The 19,219-nt window shown below is 44.1% G+C and overlaps 1 protein-coding gene across 1 annotated transcript in view; it reads right to left on the minus strand.

The window, feature by feature from the left end:
• DNAH5 (dynein axonemal heavy chain 5) overlaps window positions 1-19,219 on the minus strand; it is a 5,605,957-nt gene that overhangs the window by 3,486,999 nt on the left and 2,099,739 nt on the right. The window lies entirely within an intron of this gene.

The raw sequence follows: 19,219 nt of genomic DNA on the forward strand, positions 1-19,219 counted from the left end.
TAGGATTACATGGGCACACCCATACCTCTGGTACTCAGCTGTAGTTGATCACATTCAGTGTTCCACAAACTGTCAAGATATGAATGTTCTCCAACTGTGTGTAACTTTGCCTCCACAATGGATTATGAAACACGCAAGTATCAGAGGTGCCCACAGCTCCATATGTATAATGGTTGGAACATGCGAGGATCATTCTGAATAACAGACACAGTATTCAAGATAACCTTGATGTTCCATGCTCTCACTATACACACAAAACTAGCGAGGCAGTTTACAAATCTAGCATACCAAATTATTCTCATATAAAGCAAAATACTCAGCCTTCTCTAACCAATATCACAAGTACGTGTCGTGTGCAAAGCAGAGCAGGAAAGCAAAAATAGCGTGTAAGCTTCTAATAAACCCATGCTAACTTAACAGGCTGTGAGTGCAACGCTCAGCCCCACGGCACCCTTTCTTGATCAAAGCACGTGATATAAACGTGGGCGAATTAGGAACGCAGAGTCCAAGCCTAAAAAGCAGTCATGTTCAAATTTCCCAAAAAAAAGTTATTCTCTCTTTGATAGAAAACAGTAACTAAATAATAAAGAATATGTAGAAAAATCAAGGAGTCTTAATCCAACAGCGTGTAAGCACAGTATGTAGCAACAGCTTCCAAGAGTAAGTCATTGTTCTCATCTGAAAATATTTCAGCCATCCAATTCAATAGTGAGAATGAACATACATGTTCCTCAACAACCGGAGCCTCTATCACCATCGGAGGAAAACTCGGGTCATCTTCAATGCAACTGCGTGCCAAGAACTCAAGCGCCGCTGCAAAAAAATTCCAACATCCCATTATTCCATGTGTCGCTGCTAAGGCCATAATCCCGCCGCCAGAACAGGGCAAGTCATGAACCACTAAGGGGCTCATCAGCTGGTCAAAATCCGCATTGGGAGACACCGTACTGCAGAGACACAAATCCAGAGCCCAGTCGAAATCGCAGCTCAGGCAATGGAAGACAGGTTGAACGCATGTGAAAGAGGAAAATCGAAACAATAATCCATAAGCTGCACTCAACGTTGCAAGAGGCAGCGCTCCAAAGTAACTAAGCATTCGGTTGCGGAGCAGCAACAGCCGGGACATATCGTCTGCTGCAGGATGTGCATCCATATTTATGTAAACAAATTGATAAAAGCACACCGGCAACTAATGCGAGTATTAAGCGCAATCCACCAAAGATGCTGGAAAAAATCGAATGAAAAAATCCCAAAAAGAAACCAAATATACTTTCTACAGAAGTCACAAGGCCACTGCTTCTAACTTTAAAAAAGTAAGGTAACCCCGTAGTCAAGGACACATTAAAGATACTCTAAATTAACTCCCCAAAATTCAAGAGCACGTCTGTATTTAATAAATCATGCACTTCTGTGCGGGTGTTGGCTACATAAAGGACAAATGTTTCTGTACCAGATATAAGAGCGACCTCTTTTTGAGACAATAGCGCTCTTATACGACTCATTTGGTTGACTCTGCTTTCAAGGTCGAAATCGGCAGCCGGATGGAAACATCCAGCTTCCCATGCAGAGGAGTTAACACAACTTTTTTTTAATCAAACCACACGCTCAGTTACCGTAATAATGTAAGCGATGCCTGCTAACATTGCACAACAATCGCCAATATTTCAAAGTAAATAACTCCAGTTTCCAGTAAACTGAACTTTGTTATGATAGCAGGTGTCGGACTACCTTTCAAACTCAGTCCAAATCAGGCGCATCTTGTATACAAGAGCCATGCAATTGTATGTGTCTACAAATTAAGGAGTGAACTGGTACTATTGTGCAATCCTCGCCATTCACATAGACTTCTTTTCCCTCCCTCAGGCACCTATATGTAAATGTAATAACCAGGCTTCATGGACATAAGCGCTGCCAAAACATCCATATCTGCCTATAGCATAGTATATCATGCAAACCTCAAACTAAACCAGGTTAAAAAATAACGTTATGATACTGTGGATAAGCCACACACCTGAATTGGATCTCCAAAGAGTGACCACTTCTAACCATTCTCATAGCGCGCCCTGTGCTCTGATTTGACAGTGAGAGAGTGATCGCACCATAGTTTATACTGCTAATCATTCTCAGCATGCGCTACGAATACGCTTCGAGGTTACGCGTCGCATCAAAGCTTCCGTGTGACGTCATATAAGGCGCCCCGTACAAAAAAGACACAAATGTTTTTAATTGTTTAAAAACATATATTTATGTAATTTAATGAACATACTAAAAGAAGACTTAATCTAGAATAATTATGGAATAATTTTATTTAAGTTTTAAAAATCCTATATTACTTCTATATTGTATGAGTGCAGCTGCGTGCCCCTCCGCCTGGTACCCTACACTCCACCACGCCCAGACCCGGTTCATAAGCACGCGTGATCGTCACCACAAAACCATTAGCACGTATATCGCTTTTCCACACATGCTTTTACAACTAGTATGCATTTACCACACATGATAAATGCATAATCTTAATAATGTTTTTTTGATGACCAACACGTGTTGTAATGCCTGTGCCTTACGTCCTTCAAATTAGTTTCTAGGTATATGTGTAACCAACTCTGATAAGATCGGAGGCCAAGGACAAACACCGTGGTATCTGTGGCACGAAATCTCATCGATCACAGAGAAAACATGCGCAGGGTAAAATGAAAGTAACAGGTATAATAAAAATAACGGAGGAAAACTACTAAAATAGCGGTTGGAAGGAGTATGAAATCAACGTTTCGCGCCTCAACACTACATTTCAAATAAATATACATACAATATGTTTATTAATATATTACAAAAGTATAGCACCGGAAAACACACATGACCCGGGAAAAGAAAGCGGCAAATTTAATACCTACAGTCAAGAGAGGTTTGCTTGGCGAACTTGAAGAAAAAGAAAAAAAAGTGCACTTGCAAACAAGGCTGCGCATGCGTAGAGAGTACAACTGATGCAGCAAAAAAAACCGGAAAGTTTTACATACTGTCATAGAAATGTAGCTCTAAAATTTGTCCCTGTAATTTGCCTCCCCCGGGACCTAAGAAACAAAACGGACTTCTAGTTTTTTTCACCTTTTGCTTTACTGTTTTCTTGTGACTCGGTTCTAGCGAGGCACAAGATGGCCGTCAACACTTCCTGGTTTCGAGTGTTGACAGACAGTTCACAGCCAATCAGCATGCAGCTTGCGTTCGTAATTGAACAGATTTTCGTACGCGTGCTGAACTCCGTCTATAGATATCGCTATGATTTTACTTGCTATTTTCTCAGAAACTACTGAACGGATTTACACAATTTAACAAAAAGCAAAATCTGCAAACAGAACTCTACCTCTCTGCCAAATTTCGTGTAATTCCGTTCAGCCGTTCGGGCTGTAGCCCTAGCTAAAGGTCCCTATGGAAAATTGCATGGAGAAAACATGTTTTGGGAGCCCCCTTTTTTCTCGGTCCCCACTTGACGAATCACCCCCAAACTTTCTGGGAAGGAGCGGAACCAAGCAGGCCATTTTCTTGGAGAAATTCACGAAGATTCGTCCACGGGCGCCAAAGTTATTCCAAATAGAATGTTGTGGATTTCCTATGGAAAGTAGGTCCTAACTATAACTACCGCCTGGCGACCGCCAGTAGGATATATATATATATATATATATATATATATATATCGCCGCCACTCCACTTCGCAGGCAGGACGCAAGCGCTCTCACGAAGAGACACATGGAGCACAGACCCAGGTTAGTAGAAAAAATCGTTGGTTTATTCGCTACTGCTCAGTCGGCCATTACGCGTTTCGGTACTGACGTACCTTGATCACATATATATATATATATATATATATAAATAACCTACTGGCGGTCGCCAGTAGGTAGTTATAGTTAGGACCTAGTTTCCATAGGAAATCCTCAACATTCTATTTGGAATAACTTTGGCCCTGGTGGATGAGTCTTTGCGAATTTCTCAAAGAAGATGGCTCGGTCCGCTGCGCTCCTTCCCTGAAAGTTTGGGGGGGATTGGTCAAGTGGGGGCTGAGATATAAGGGGGGTCCCAAAACGTTTTTTCTCCATGTTATTTTCCATAGGACCTTTAGACTCGGCTACAGGTCGAACGGCTGAATGGATTTATAAGAAATTTGCCAAAACTGTAGAGTCTTGTTTGCAGATTACGCTTTTTTTGGAATGGTGTAAATCCGTTCAGTAGTTGTTGAGAAAATTAAAGTTAAAGTCAATTATATATCTATAGGCGCGCACACGTGCGCGCACCCAAGCGGCTGCGCGTGAGCGGAATTTTTTTTGGCTGCGTGACGTCTGTTAACGTTCGATTCGAAGGAAATCAGGAAGTTTTGTCCGCCATTTTGTCACTGCAAGTAAATATATTGTTCATTTCAAAGCCTTGAAACATGGAAAGGGGAGAAGTTAGAGATTGTTTTGCTGCGTAGCTTTTCTCGGGGTGTGCAGTAATGCCCTTAAACGCGAAAAGATATAATTTTTCCTCGAAAAAAAAATACGGGGTGCGCGCACCCGGTCGCGCACACCTATTCACAAGAGTGTGAAAATGGAGATAAATCAGAAGTTTGAGTGCTTAGATATAAGGTGGCTCTGAAAAGAGCCCTCGTGTTACTTGAGTGTTTTCTGCATTTATAAGTAAGTACCGATGCAGAGCCTGATGTTGCAGAGGAAGATTCTGTTTCCCTCATTCGTGAAATGAACACCGTCTCTCCTATAGACGTCTTGCATGTGGTATCGCAAGTTGTTGTGGTAAATAGAACCCATGCTATAATCTCTGAGGAACGCAGAAACAGATTTATTTACATGTCTCCTTGCTTTCTCAAATTGTGCACAATGGTGATTGGACCAATTCCATTTCTGTCTTTGGCATATATTGGAATATACCAAGGCAGATCGAGGAAAAAGTGTCATCAATTGTCGAAAGGTGTCTTTTAGAAGCATTTCCAGACCTACCCCAGTGATTTTGCCTAGATCGTTCCCACCACAGTGCACAATTATAAGGTCTGGTTCTGGGAGATGCATAAAAGTTTTCACCAATGGAATTAATTGGTGACATTTCAATCCTCTTTTGGAAATCCATGTTATGTGTACAGTTGGTAAGCTGAGGTTGCAAATTCGTCTGCTTACCGCATATTTTTCACTCCAGTGAATATAACTGTGTCCTATTAGCCAGACCTTCATTTTCAAGGGATTTGTAGTCGTCCTCCGATCGGTTCTGGAAGTGGAATGGTAGTTAGAAGTTGAAATTTTAAATAAAGAAAAAGGAAGAGGCTGGGTGTGGTTAAAAAAATAAAAATGATTGGTTGATTGTAACAAGTGGAGAGTGAACAGGTCAATGTTTATATTAAACGAAAAGTACTATTGGGTGTGAAAAAACAAGACATGTAACAGAGTTGTGGATTGGCAGGTGTTTCTGGAGGGAAAACAGTGTTCTTAGTTTGCTGTAGAACGTTGAGACATGAACTTTTGACCTCTGCCTTCAGCAAGGTGCAGAATGAGGTGTAACCATGGAAACAGCCGGAGATGGCAGTTGGTGATGGGTTCACTCTTTGGTGCCTCTGCATCTGAGTCTGTTCTCTGGTGGCTGGCGGACAACTGTTTGTTATTGTGGAGATGAAAGGGTGATAAGGAGAGAAATACGACATAGCGTCTGCCCTGTAGAAGCGTGGGAGCAGTGATTAACTCTGAGTGAAGCGGAACTGTGTCGGTGCTTAGTAACAGTAAAAAAAAAATGTTAACAGTGGTATAACTGTCTTTACGGTGCGCGACCTACTAAGAAAGAGTTCACGGGCCGTATTTGGCTTGCAGGTTCTAGTATCAGTAAGTGAGGTCAAGAAAAGAAAACATTCTGGACTTTATTTATGAAGGCCTTGCGCCACCGGTGCGTTACTTTTTCCCATTTTAAAAAATGAGGCACTGGCGGCGGAAGGTCTTCATAAATAAGGTTCTCAGTGACTACAGTTAAGGTTATGTGGAACCCATGAATAGTTTTTCAATATGAAATCATTTCAGTTGAGATTATGGATTAAAAGAGAAACCGTGAATATTTGAAATGTTTATTTAGAAATGTACTATTTTAAAGGCAAATCAATATGTAATCTGAGAACAGAAATTGCAAAAAACACAGTAATTGGTATTGTCAGTAGTACATGGAATACAAACGCTATAGTTGAAGAAAAATGAATATAGTTGGAAAAAAACATTGTACAGTCTTATAAGGAAGTATATTATATTTTAATAAATGGAAGAAGGTTTCTGGCCTTTCAGTTTAGGAACGATATATGAAAATGCAAGTGGTTATACATCATTACTTTATGAATCAGCTGTCTAACAACACGAAATCATAATGTCCACTGTTAGTAAAGCAAATAGGTCTGTTCTTCAAAAGAAAATATGGAAAATAACGTGAAGAATATAGAAAACCAAAAGGAAATGAGGACGTCAATGGGTTGTTTGAGAGTTATTGAAGCATTGTTTAGGCAAAATAGGTAGCTTCCGCTTGTAACAGGAAATCAGTTTTATCATTTGAAATTATGTCAGCTATCCAATGGAAAAGAGTAAAGCAGTACTGATGATCTGTTATAATCGGAGCCTCTTTTACCATCAGAGGGCAGCTCGGTGGGTTTTCGATGTAGCTCGCTGATTGGAAAGAGTTAACCGTCCATTGTGTAGGCAAAGTATGCAGCAAGTGCCTCTAACATGAAATCATTGTTATCATCTGAAAACATGTCAGCCATCCAATTGAGAAGATGAAAGGAGCATTCATGATCTGTCATTATTGGGGCGTCTTTTACCATCATAGGGCAGCTTGGTGGGTTTTCGATGTAGCTCTCTGTTAGGAAATCTTGCGCCGCTGCGAATATATTCCAATGACCCAGAACTCCTTGTATCGCTGCAAAGGCCATAAACCCTCCGTTGTAACAAAGCTGTTCATGATCAAGTAACGGATTCATGAGGTGATTGTAATTCGGTTCAGGAGGTACCAAATTGCAGAGACATAAATCCAGGGCCCACGTGAAATCACAGCTCAGGCAATGAAATACAGGCTGCACACAGCTGAAATAAGAATATCGAAATGATAATCGATATGAAGTATTCAAAGTTGAGAGTGGTAAGGTGCCGTAGTATAGAAGCATTCTCTGTCGAAATAGTTCTAAGTGGCCCGGCTCGTTTGCGAAAGCAGGAGGGACATCCATTTTGAATTTCCCAAGATGGTACAGGAAACGGCGCAGCACCGCTGGTTGTATAGCAACTCCACAGAATTAGGTCGCCGGCTATGCAGTGGAGAGGAGCAGAATGACTTGATACATTTTCTAGGAGTCTAGTCACTTATATATTGCTTAGTGGTTATTAAAAAAGTAGCTTTTTTTGAACTGGAGGATGCGTTAAAAAATAAGGGAGTGATTTGAGGGAGTTGTAAAGCAAGGTCAATTTTTTTTTACATCAATGCTGTTTTCTGTGAATGTTAGCTTAGTGAAAGATATGTGTGTGAGCAGATGCAACGTTCAGTTTTAAATGTGACAATGGCGGTCTTGTTCATGTCTTCCGATTCAAGGTCGGTATTCGCTGCCAAATACAAAGATTAAGAAACGCATGCGTGGGGTACATAGTGTGCATTCTTAAAGGAAAGTAAATGAAGGGTTATTTTTACCGCGTTAGCATTGTCGTTTGAAAAGTTATAGTGATTTCTATTATATGTGAAGAAAGTGTCACTGATGAAGACTGAAAATAAATCCTTATAAATGATACGGACTGGTGTATTTTAGAAAAGGTTTGTAACATTACATGAATTGTGGAAAAAAAATAATGTAATTGAAAGTGTATGGTTTGAAAATGAAAAGTAGAGGTTTATAGTTCATGTTTTGAAAGCAGTTCTAGAGGGTCAGATGAAAGTGTATGGTTTGAAAATGAAAAGTAGAGGTTTATAGTTCACGTTTTGAAAGCAGTTCTAGAGGGTCAGATGCATGATAGATTTATTAAAAATAGAACAGGTTTTTAAATAGTATTTTGGAAAAAATATGTGCCTTTATGTACTATTTACATTATGTGCCTGTTGCGTATTCTTTGAGTTTTAGTAATCCTGTGTCTTATAAGTTTTCTAGGGGCGGTTTGAGGTTCATGGTGGGTTTGGGCAGGGAGGGTAGGTTGGGGGTTTGTAATAGGGGGTTCGGCTGGGATGGAGTGCGGAGTTTAGTGAAAAGTGAGGGGGGCGGGGAGTTACGGTGTTTGGTAATGGAGCAGAGTCAGAGGACGCCACATTTGTGTTATGGGCTGCCACGGAAATATGTATTTATTCTCAGAGGTTTATTATATTAAGGATATATATTAGCATGGTGGCTCTTGTCGTTTTGTCGTTCTGTGTATGTTTATAATGCTGGCTCTGTAGTTTTTGTTTATGGTCCTTATTACGACACACAGGGGACCTACGTTGCACAGTTGGAGATCAGAGACTTAGGAAATAAAACTTTATAATTGTAAGGGCTGTAAGCGATAGAAATCGCCCGTTCTCGGTGTAAAAAATATCACCGCTATTGGTGGTATTTTCTACGGTGTTAGTACTCGAAGGAGAATAGTAACATATATGTGAAATAAAATTATGTAATAGGCTCAGCATTTTACATTATCTTGGAAAACAAAAGTTGCTTTTACATAGCAATAAGTCTCTTATAATTAAGGGACGGAGTGTATATAGTGCTATTTAGTACTCTGCTATGTGATTGATGTCGAATATTTCATAAGAGGAGGCTTGAAAAGTTTTACGATAAACTGGTTTTCTAGGGAAGTGGGTGGAGTGTTCCGTGTAAATTGCAGAATAGAAACTAGTAAGAACCAATTGGAAGTGTTGTTTTAAAGTCACATGACAGCACATGCGTGTCTCGACGCGATAGGTGGGTGCGCGCACCCGTTTTTTTTTTTTTTTGGAAACAAGTGTTATGATGCTTTTGATTTCTTAAAGTTGCGACGACATTTTTCAGTATGTCATACTATCCAAATAAAGTGAAGAAATTTAACTTTTCTTGGAGCATTTATGACTCTCAATTATTTGTTTAATTAGAGTAAAGCTTTGCTCTCCGTATACAAGAAGTTCTCCACAGTTGTTGCATTTTATGTGCACCTTCGCCAGACATGGTTTCAAGTCCATTTTAGCACTCGATGGAGATACAGATCGTCCACCGGAACATGTGCTGATTACTTCTGATGGTAATAGCGTGGCCTCCGTTTTTCTTGTCAAAGGTGGTCGCTCATTTTCATCAGATTCGGAAGATGAATGCGGAACGGTAGCCATTGTACCGAAGTCTTCGGGAAGATGTTCGACGTTGTTGTCTCTTGAGAGTAGAAAAGAAAGTGATGGAAGTGGGTGGAGTGCTGCGTGTAAATTCCAGAATAGAAACTACCAAGAACCAATTAGAAGTGCTGTTTAGAAGTCACATGACTTCACATGCAAGTGTCAGGTCCTGTACGCGATAGGAGGGTGCGCGCACCCGGTCTCGCACTAAAATAAAGCGGCAAAAAAAATCTCATAATATGCTCTTGCAGCACGTTTTGGTAGAAAGAGTTAGTTCTGAAAAGAACTTTTTTTTTTTTTTTTTTGGGAAAGAAGTGTTATGATGCTTTCGATTTCTTAAAGTTGCTACTACATTTTTCAGTATGTAATAGTTTGAAAATGAAGTGAAGAAATGTATCTTTTCTCGGGGCATTTGTGACTGTCAATTTTGAGTTTAATAAGAACGAGGCTCTGCTCTCCATACAAAAGAATTTCTCCACACTTGTTGCATTTCATATGCACCTTCGCAAGATATGGTCTCAAGTCCATCTCAGCACTCGATGGAGATACAGGTCGTACACCAGAAGATGTGCTGGCCACCTCTGATGGTAATAGCGTGGCCAGGGCTCTTGTCGATGCTTTTGCATAATGCTCAGGATGCCTTTGTTTAACATGCCGCTGCATGGTGTGTATAGAAAAGGAATATTTTTTATTTGGATTTCCCCTTGAGAGCTCCGAATTGCATATCGTGCAGGTTACTTTTGGCGCATTCACTTTCTTTTGATCTTCAGGATAAGTGAAAAATTGCCAAATGAAAGATTCCTTTTTTCTTCTTAACGGTGGTCGCTCATTTCCTTCAGATTCGGAAGATGAATGCGGTAGGGCAGCCATTTCAGCAAAGTCTTCCGGAAGATGCTCGACGTTGTTGTCTCTTGAGAGTAGAAAAGATTGTGAGGAAAGTGGGTGGAGTGCTTCGTGTAAATTCCAGAACAGAAACTACTAATAACCAATTGGAAGTTTTGTTTTCAAGTCACATGACTTTACATGCGCTTCTCAGGACGTGTAGGCGGTGACACTATCTAGTTAGGAACGTGATTACATACTTAGGAACTAGCATTCAAAAAAACTATGAAATTCACTGAAAAAACCATAGGTTTTACACACGTTATAGTTAGGAAGTAGCATTTGAAAAACCTATGAAATTCACTGAAAAAACTATAGGTTTGACACCAGTTATAGTTAGCTGGAAATTTTACTGACATAAAATCAATGAAATTCCACGTTATAGTTAGTTGGACTCACTATAACTTGCGCGTGTAATGCACTGCTGATGACATTACATATTACATCACTCATGACATGGTCAGTGACATCACTTATGACACCATCCAGTGAATGTGTGTCTTTCTAAAAAATAAATATGTTTTATATATGTATATGTAAAGGTCGAGGGAAGAATAAATGTTTAAATTATTGTCTTAATGAATGTTTTTTTCAAAAAGAAATGATTGGATAACTGGCTTATTAAGTGTACCTTAGTGAATACATATATTAGCGAGTAATGTTTAAATATTTAAATATATGTATCAGTGTTTCACTTTGTGAATAACTGGCTGCATGGATTGATGAGTACCTACATGTGTAGGTATTTGGGTTCTTAGATGTTTTTTTAGTATCAGTATGAGTGTTTCTATGGTTTTATGGGGGTATTACTAATCACATAGATGCATGAATGACTAACTCTCTCTTTGTATGTGTTTAGAAGACACCATATGTGCAGGACTGTATGGGTGGTTGAGTGTGTATAGTTTTATATGCAAATAATTGGATGTTCAATAGTTTATTTGCATGTGTGAGTATGTGTGTGAGTAACTTTTGGATGATTGTCGGTGTGTAACAGGATGTATAGGTGTATCACTACATATGATGAGTGAGTATATGTATGAGTGACTATATAGAACTGTTGGTGAATGAGAGAATGTGTATATAGATGGTGGAATTACTGAATTGGTTGTTGTAACTGGTATGGGTATTTCCATTTTTTTGAAAATGTTAATTTCTATTTTCCAATATGTGTTTTAAGGGTTACATTACACTTAAAGGAGGTCTGTCATCAGTGATGTCATAAGTGATGTCACTGACCATGTCATGAGTGATGTAATATGTAATGTCATCAGCAGTGCATTACACGCGCAAGTTATAGTGAGTCCAACTAACTATAACGTGGAATTTCATTGGTTTTATGTCAGTAAAATGTCCAGCTAACTATAACTGGTGTCAAACCTATAGTTTTTTCAGTGAATTTCATAGGTTTTTCAAATGCTACTTCCTAACTATAACGTGTGTAAAACCTATGGTTTTTTCAGTGAATATATATATATATATATATATATATATATATATATATATATATATATATATATATATATATAGATAGATAGATAGATAGATATAGATATATATAGATACTTATATATATATATATATATAAATATATATATATATATATATGTATGTATATATATATATATATATATATATATATATATACCATATCTAAGTAAGGGGTGATTACACCACCTTACCCAGGCTGCAATTGCAGACCTGTGGTGTCAGTTTGAAAGGCTAACCAGGGGTGGCACAATACATGCTGCAGCCCTTGGTAGGCCCAAGGTGCAGCTATGCCCTGGGTACCTAAGTTGCCATATACAGGGGCACATGACGCATGCCATCACCTTCAGCGATCCGATTGTACATACCACAATGTTTTTTTTTTTCTGGTATTATCGACTTTACACGGCATTTAGCCTACAACCCTGCCTGCCGGCTGCGATGATTTACTTTAACCTTAAATCTCTGTTGGTATTACACAGCCTTTTAGCCGACAACCACAGGTCCGGCAATCATAGTCTTGTGCTCACCGGTCACAACAAGGGTGACACATAAAGCGTCTGTACTGGATGTGTACATGTGTTGTGGTCACTTCACACTTCATCTGACATAAGATCTCTATCCTCCTCCTCCTCATCCTCTGAACTGACAACATCATCCTCAGGTAGTGGGTCATACAGGTCCTCCCTGTATGTATTCCAGGGCATCCAGACCTTATTCCACTTACGTGGGCATGCCCTCATTGTATATACCGTCCTCTCTGTCAGCATCAGCCCATCCATGTTTTGGCACCAATACGTCAATGTCGGTGAGTCTGCTACTCCCCACTTCTGCGCTATTTTTCTCTTAGCTACCATAATTCCTATCATGCTCCAAAACAGACCGTGACGTAAGAGATCATTTGGGTCCCAGATATTCAGCAGGCATTTGCGGGGCTCTGGTGTGAGGAAGACCCCCAGTGTTTGTGAGATAGTGCGCATTACTTTCCTCCAGTAGTCCTGTATATTCGGGCAGTCCCAAATGGTGTGCAGGAAAGACACTTCCTCCCCACACCCCCGGAGACAGTAAGGATGCTGCGCCCAGTGGAGCTTATGTAATGTGATCCTGGTGTAGTAGATCCTATGCAGAATCTTAAGCTGCACAAGACGAAACTTAGCTGAGACGCCCACCTCTTTTGGTGATGCTAGCGCTTCATTCCATTCAGAGTCGTCAATGTCTCCCACTTCGTCCACCCATTTCTCTTGTAGTCTGCATGTGGGGTCTGGCAGGTTATTGATCAGTTTACGATATGTGTGGGAGGTGGCGCTGCCTTGCATATAATCTGTAAGCAGACGGTCCTCCAACGGGGAGGCATTGGGGACGTCAGAGTCCGCCGGTATCGCTGCTAACAGAGCGTGTCTGACTTGTATGTACCTATACATTTCGTTTTGGCCAAGGTCATATTGTTGCCGGAGTTGGGGAAACGGGATCACTGATCCTTCTGTCCACAAGTCGCCCACCGTTGATATGCCTATATTATCCCACTGTGTAAAGCCCTTGCTCCGCCTTAAGTGTCCCAGCGCTTTAGTGTCCCATAATGGGGTAAGTTTCGTGATCACGCCTTTCCATTTAAGCTTCGATTGTGCCGAGTACCATATCGCTACTGTGTGTTTCGTGGGTTCTATAAGTGCCACTGCCAGTCCTTTGTTATAAAGCGCTGCCAGCAAACTGTTTGTGCCTAGTTGCTCTCTGTCGGCCCTGTAGGCTGGGTCGTCCTGGGGTACATGTAGCCAGTGATTGATAGACTTGAGTTGTGTTGCCCAGTAGTACATCTGCAAGTTCGGCAATGCGATTCCGCCCTCGTACCAGCTTCTGTTCAGCTTTACCTGTGCTATCTGTGCCGGACGGGCCCCCCAGAGCAGGTTAGACACTATGGCTGTCACTTGTTGGAAGTAGCGTGGGGGTACCGGATACGGTGTGTTTTCGAGTGCATAAAGAAAGCGTGGCAATGCCATCATTTTAAATAGCGCCGCTCTCCCCAGCAGTGTCAAAGGTAGATTTCCCCAATGGTGCCCATCTCTCCGTAGGGGGTCCAATGGCGGCTTTACATTTTTATCGTATCACTCGGCCGAGTCCTTAGTGATATATATGCCGAGGTATTTAAAAGAGTCCTCTGCCACCTCTAGTTGGCAATCATCGGGTAGGACTGGGGCCGGCCCGCTCAGCACATAAATCACTGATTTTGTCCAGTTAATCATGTAACCGGATACTGCCCTGTGGGCATTAGAAAGCACAAGAAGCTCTGGTATGCCACTTTCTGGTTCCGTCATGTAGACAAGCATGTCGTCGGCATAGAGGGAGACTCTATCTTCCCATCCCTCCCTCCAACCTATACCTTTCAACAAAGGAGTGGTCCTGATCAATGTCGCTAGTGGTTCTAGTACCAGGGCAAACAACAATGGGGACAGAGGGCATCCCTGCCGAGTCCCCCTTGCAAGTTGTATGGTGTGTGAGATATGGCCGTTTGCTGTTACGTGCGCAATCGGGTTCGTATAAAGGAGTTGTATCCAGGATATAAATTTAGGGCCGAAACCCATATGCGAAAGCACCGCAAAAAGATATTGCCATTCGACCATGTTGAACGCCATTCTGGCGTCTAACGACAGTATTACTGCCGATTCTGACAATTGTGTCGCTCGTGCCAATGCTCCATGGACGTGGCGAAGGTTCAGGGTTGAATTTCTGTTAGGCATAAAGCCCGATTGATCCGGGTGGATCAGTTGTGGGAGGTGGGACATAAATCTGGTAGGCAATAGTTTCGCCAAAATTTTCGCTTCTGCGTTGAGAAGAGATATTGGGCAATAGGAGGTACAAGCCATTGGTGCTTTTCCGGGCTTAGGGATTGCCACAATGGTTGCAGTGCGTTGGTCTGGCGGGAGCTCAGTAAGTTCTCGACTATCTGTGTACATTGCCAGCAGTGACATCAGTTTGTACCACTCAATGGGAATCCCGTTGGGGCCCATTGCTTTCCCGGACGCCACTGCACTGATGGCACCTTGTATTTCTTCAGTCGAGAGGTCTGCTTCCAGTTCCTCTGCTGCCTCCGACGTAAGCGACCGAGTTGGTATGGGGCTAAGCATCTCTAATGCCTCCTCTTTCGTCACCTCTCTGTTCGGGGTATATACCTCCTGAAAGTAGTCTGCTAATGTGTTGACTATCTCCTCTGGGCACGATCGTAGTGACCCGTCCGAGGCGTGGAGCTGTAATATGCCTTTGGTGCCTCCCCCCTTTTTGTCCAACCAGGCTAGCATCTTCCCAGCTTTATCCTCTACATCATATATTTTGTGTGCGGTTGCCGTAATGCTGGCAACAGTCTGTCACTTCAGATGGTCCCCGTGCCGCTGCTGGCACCGCTGTAGTTCACGTAGCGACCCCGGCGTAGGGTCCGCCATGTGTGCCGTATTCGCCGCCTGCAGCGCCAGTTCCAACTCTGTTAATTCCTGCTGTTGCGTTTGTTTATGTCCCGTGATGGACGCTATGGCTTGCCCCCGTAGGACAGTTTTATAGGCCTCCCAGAGAACCGAGGGAGATGCCACTGTGTTCATGTTTTCATCAAAGTAGCATTTTGTCTCCTTCTGAAAATGTTTACGTATTTGGGGGATCTTGAGGTATCCCGGGTATATCGGGTATATTCTTATGCGGGCCTTCTCCTGACAGGAGAGAGTTAGGGTCAGTGGGGAATGATCTGATATCCCCCTGGGCTGAATGCCTACGCCGGCAATAACTAGCGCCCCGTTGTCCAGTGTCAAGAAATAGTCAATGCGTGACAAACTATTTTGTGTCGCAGAGTAATAGGTGTATTGTTGCAAAGTGGGGTGCATGTGTCTCCATATGTCCCCCTCGAGCCCGATGTAAATTCTGAGTGTACTTCCATTCGGTAGCCTCTCCTATCCAGTGCCTGACATGCCCACCCTGTAAGATGTGTCTCCTGCAAGAGGACCAGCGCCGGGCCGAGTCGTTTGATGGCCTGCGTCACTAGACCCGTCTTTATTTTGTTGCCTAACCTGCGCACATTCCACGTCAGTAATTGTAGTGGTGCTACACGTGTTGCTCGGGCCCCTACCTCAGTGGTGTCAGGTCGTGTATCGTGTGCCATGTAGAAGTCGTCTTAAATTTATAGTGTCTCCAGTGTGCCAGTGCCCAGTGCCAACCCTCAGTGGTATTGTCAATGCGTCTCGACCAGTTTACCCTGCCTGTTCTCCCAACAACAACTGAGTAACAACAACTGGTTCCCCCCTGCCCTCCCCCCTCCCTGCCTCCCTGCTTAACGGACATTGAACCGCCCGCCCCCCCAACTTAGCAGAGTGCTCGTCCCCGTTTAAACCCATAGTACTTGCTTGCCGGGGTAAAGGTCCCGTGGAGGCATCGGCCCTTCATGCCCTCCGTGGCTCGTTCCAAGTCAGCATCCGATTACAGCCCGACCAGCATTGTTCATAGCGGCTAGCGTTCCCATGGCAGCCGGTCGTCCATGCGCCCGTTCAGTGTTCATTGTCTAGTGATCCTGTTCCTGGCGATCGATCCGGAGTTGCACGTCTTGATGCCTGGGATCCGGTGCGATCCCCCTGCTGATGGCTCTGGTCGTTCTTGTTTGTACGGCGATGTGTCGCTACCTGTCTCCAACCCTCCAGTCAGTCATGTGCCATTTCCGGTGTATCAAAAAACCAGGTCTTATTGTCCGCCACTACTCTCAATCTCGCCGGAAATAACATTGAGTATGGTATCTCCCGTGCTCTCAGTGTCTTTTTGACGTCCAAGAAGGATTTCCGTTTGCGGGCAACTTCCGCAGTGTAGTCCGGAAAAAAGGCAAGCGTGGAATTATGCACAAGGATTGGTGGCGCGATTGTTGCAGCTTGGAGGATCGCGTCCCTGTCTCTAAAGTTAAATAACCAGGCCAAGACCGGCCTAGGGGCCGCCCCTGGTTTTGGCTTGCCTCCAGGGACTCTATGCTCTCGTTCCACAGAGAAGAAGTGGGACAAGCCCTTGGGCTGCAACCTTGTCTTAATCAGTTCTTCTACATAGAGGTCCATCGCAGGCGAGCCTTCAGATTCTGGAATACCTAAGATTCTCACGTTGTTTCTTCTGGAGCGCCCTTCCTGATCGTCCAGCTTCTCCTTAATCAGTTTATTTTCAGCTTCAAGGCGAGCCACCGCCGTCTGCGATTCCGAGGTGTCCTCCACAAGGGATTTCGTGACTATCTCGACCTCCTTCATCCGCTCCGCCATTTTGTGAAAATCCGCTCGCAGCAAAGCGACATCCGTAGAAATTGTTCCGACCGTGGTCTGCACTTGAGTCAGGGCTGCCATCACGTCTTCACGCGTTATTTTCTTGGCTCCAGTCCCTTCTTGCGATTTCCCCGTGGGGGAGCGCCCATCCGTCACTGGTGTGGTGCTTTTTTCGTAGGCATATTTGTCCAATTTTGACTGCGTCGCATTAGTTTTCGGACCTCTGCCTGCCATTATGCCGCCTCATAGGTTTCTTGATGTCTGTAAAGAGCAACTCGTTTGAGCGTTCTGCTCCCAGGGTCTTGCAGGAGTAATTACGATCTTGCACCACTGCTCTGGCCTGTGTGTAAGGTCCGGTGCAGTGATTTATTCTGCCTCAATCTTATGATGAGGGTCCACCTCGACTTTCGGCAGCCCTATATCGCTACCATTGTGCCAGTTTATTCTGTTTGTTGTGAGTTTTTCTGTAATTAGGATGCTGCGTTATTGTGGGGCCTCCCGGCGATACACGGTGTCCTCAGTCCGAGGTTGTGTAGGCTCTCCCACGTACAATGGGCAGGTGCGCGCTCGGAGGCCCGCGTTATGCTCTGGGTCCTTTGGACGCGTTCCTCCCGTGTGCACTCCTCGCGGTCCCTCTCTGCTGCTGCTGCCGGTCAGTCACCTCCTCACCTATTCGCCCCGGTATATGAGCCAGTTAGGCCGCCTGAGGATCGCGCCTCTTCCCGCAATTGCCGCTGCGGGTCGCGCTTCTTCCCACTGGTTATGTTGTGCGGCCGGCAGGCAGTCAGCGGGGCGGGGGGACAGGGGGGGGGTTGTCTGTAGCGGGCCTCCTCCTTTCCAACCTCGCTTTAGGACCGCACCGAGACAGGTCTCACGCTGACATACCGCTGCTTTTGGCCTTCTCTTCCGATGAGTGGTTCCGGTAGTCCCAGCAGGGGGCTGATGTAGCGTTCCGGTCGGCTGCACCTCCGTTGGTCGCGGCGGATCTTCTGCGGCGCCTTGATTTTCCAGAGTTTCGGACTCGGGGACGGCAGGGTGCACTTCCTGTTCGTCCCTACCGCCCTGCTCCTACTTCCGGTCGGGCTCTCGTATCACTGCAGGCCGGTGTCAGGGTTCTGCTGAGGGCCGCCGGGCACTTGTACCGACTAACTCCGGTTCCTGATCGGGCTGCGGTACCGGATCTTCACCGGCCAAAGCTGCACCTCGATCCCAGCCTCCGGAGTCTGTGAACTTAGCTGATTAATGTGCAGATCGGTGGAAGGGCCGTCTTCTCCACAGAGCCTTCTTACTACGCAGCCATTGCCGTCGGCTGCTAGCCACGCCCCTCACAATGTTTGTTTTTTATAACACGCCACCACTCTGATTTAAAGCTTTCTGGCCAACTAGGCGGGCGCTCAATACGCATAGAGCCTCTACCTGATATGCACAATAGGGCACTGCCCACGTTGACCCAGCTCATCGCCAGCATGTGAGCAAGCGCTGTTGCGCAATACGATTACCACCATGTCAATGAAAGCCATGTTCCCCCACAGGCAATTCCGGTCCTGGCTAATCATTAACTATTTTGCAAGGCACTAGCAGTCAATAAACAACCCCCCCCCCCTTTCTCCCGTAGCATGTTCATGGCTGTTACCCCTACCCTAACAACGGCATCTCTGGCCATTTATTCCGGCAAGCCTCCTCACTGACTTTGGGTTGCAATGCCACTATCTCTGCACCCACATAGGCTTACCCATGTTAATTCCGAGCCCTCCCCGTAACTTTGTTCTCCCCCCCTGACTTTCCCTTACGCAATGCTGTTTTTTGGTTTCCTTTACAGGTTGCCATACCGCCCAGTACAGGACTACTAGCGGCCCACGACAGGCTACCTCAAGTAACCCGGAACCTGTCCATAGCTGTGCACCACAAATGATATAGGTCCTGAAGAAGTGCCACCTGATTCCCCTAGGAACGACCAGGCACGAAACATGTCGACCTCACGTTAGAGATTGTCCACGGGAACATTACATTCCCATAGGACATCCATTTAATTTTAATTAGGCAGGTACTACCTCTAACATTAAAGTTATTGATTACAGGACTGTCCCTGACCTATTTTAAATCACCACCTTTGTGCACACACATTCCTACTGCCCTCACACCCACACGCACCCAATGGCTTCCTAAAAAGATCTCCGCGAAGAGCCCCGGAAACAGTGAGGCCGTCGAGCATTGCAGCGCCGGGCCGACGAGGCGCAAGGCCCAATGATGAAGCATGACACCCCTCGGGGGTG

The sequence above is a fragment of the Lissotriton vulgaris genome, chromosome 4_1, assembly GCF_964263255.1.
Source record: "Lissotriton vulgaris chromosome 4_1, aLisVul1.2, whole genome shotgun sequence".
Taxonomy (NCBI): Eukaryota; Metazoa; Chordata; class Amphibia; order Caudata; family Salamandridae; genus Lissotriton; species Lissotriton vulgaris.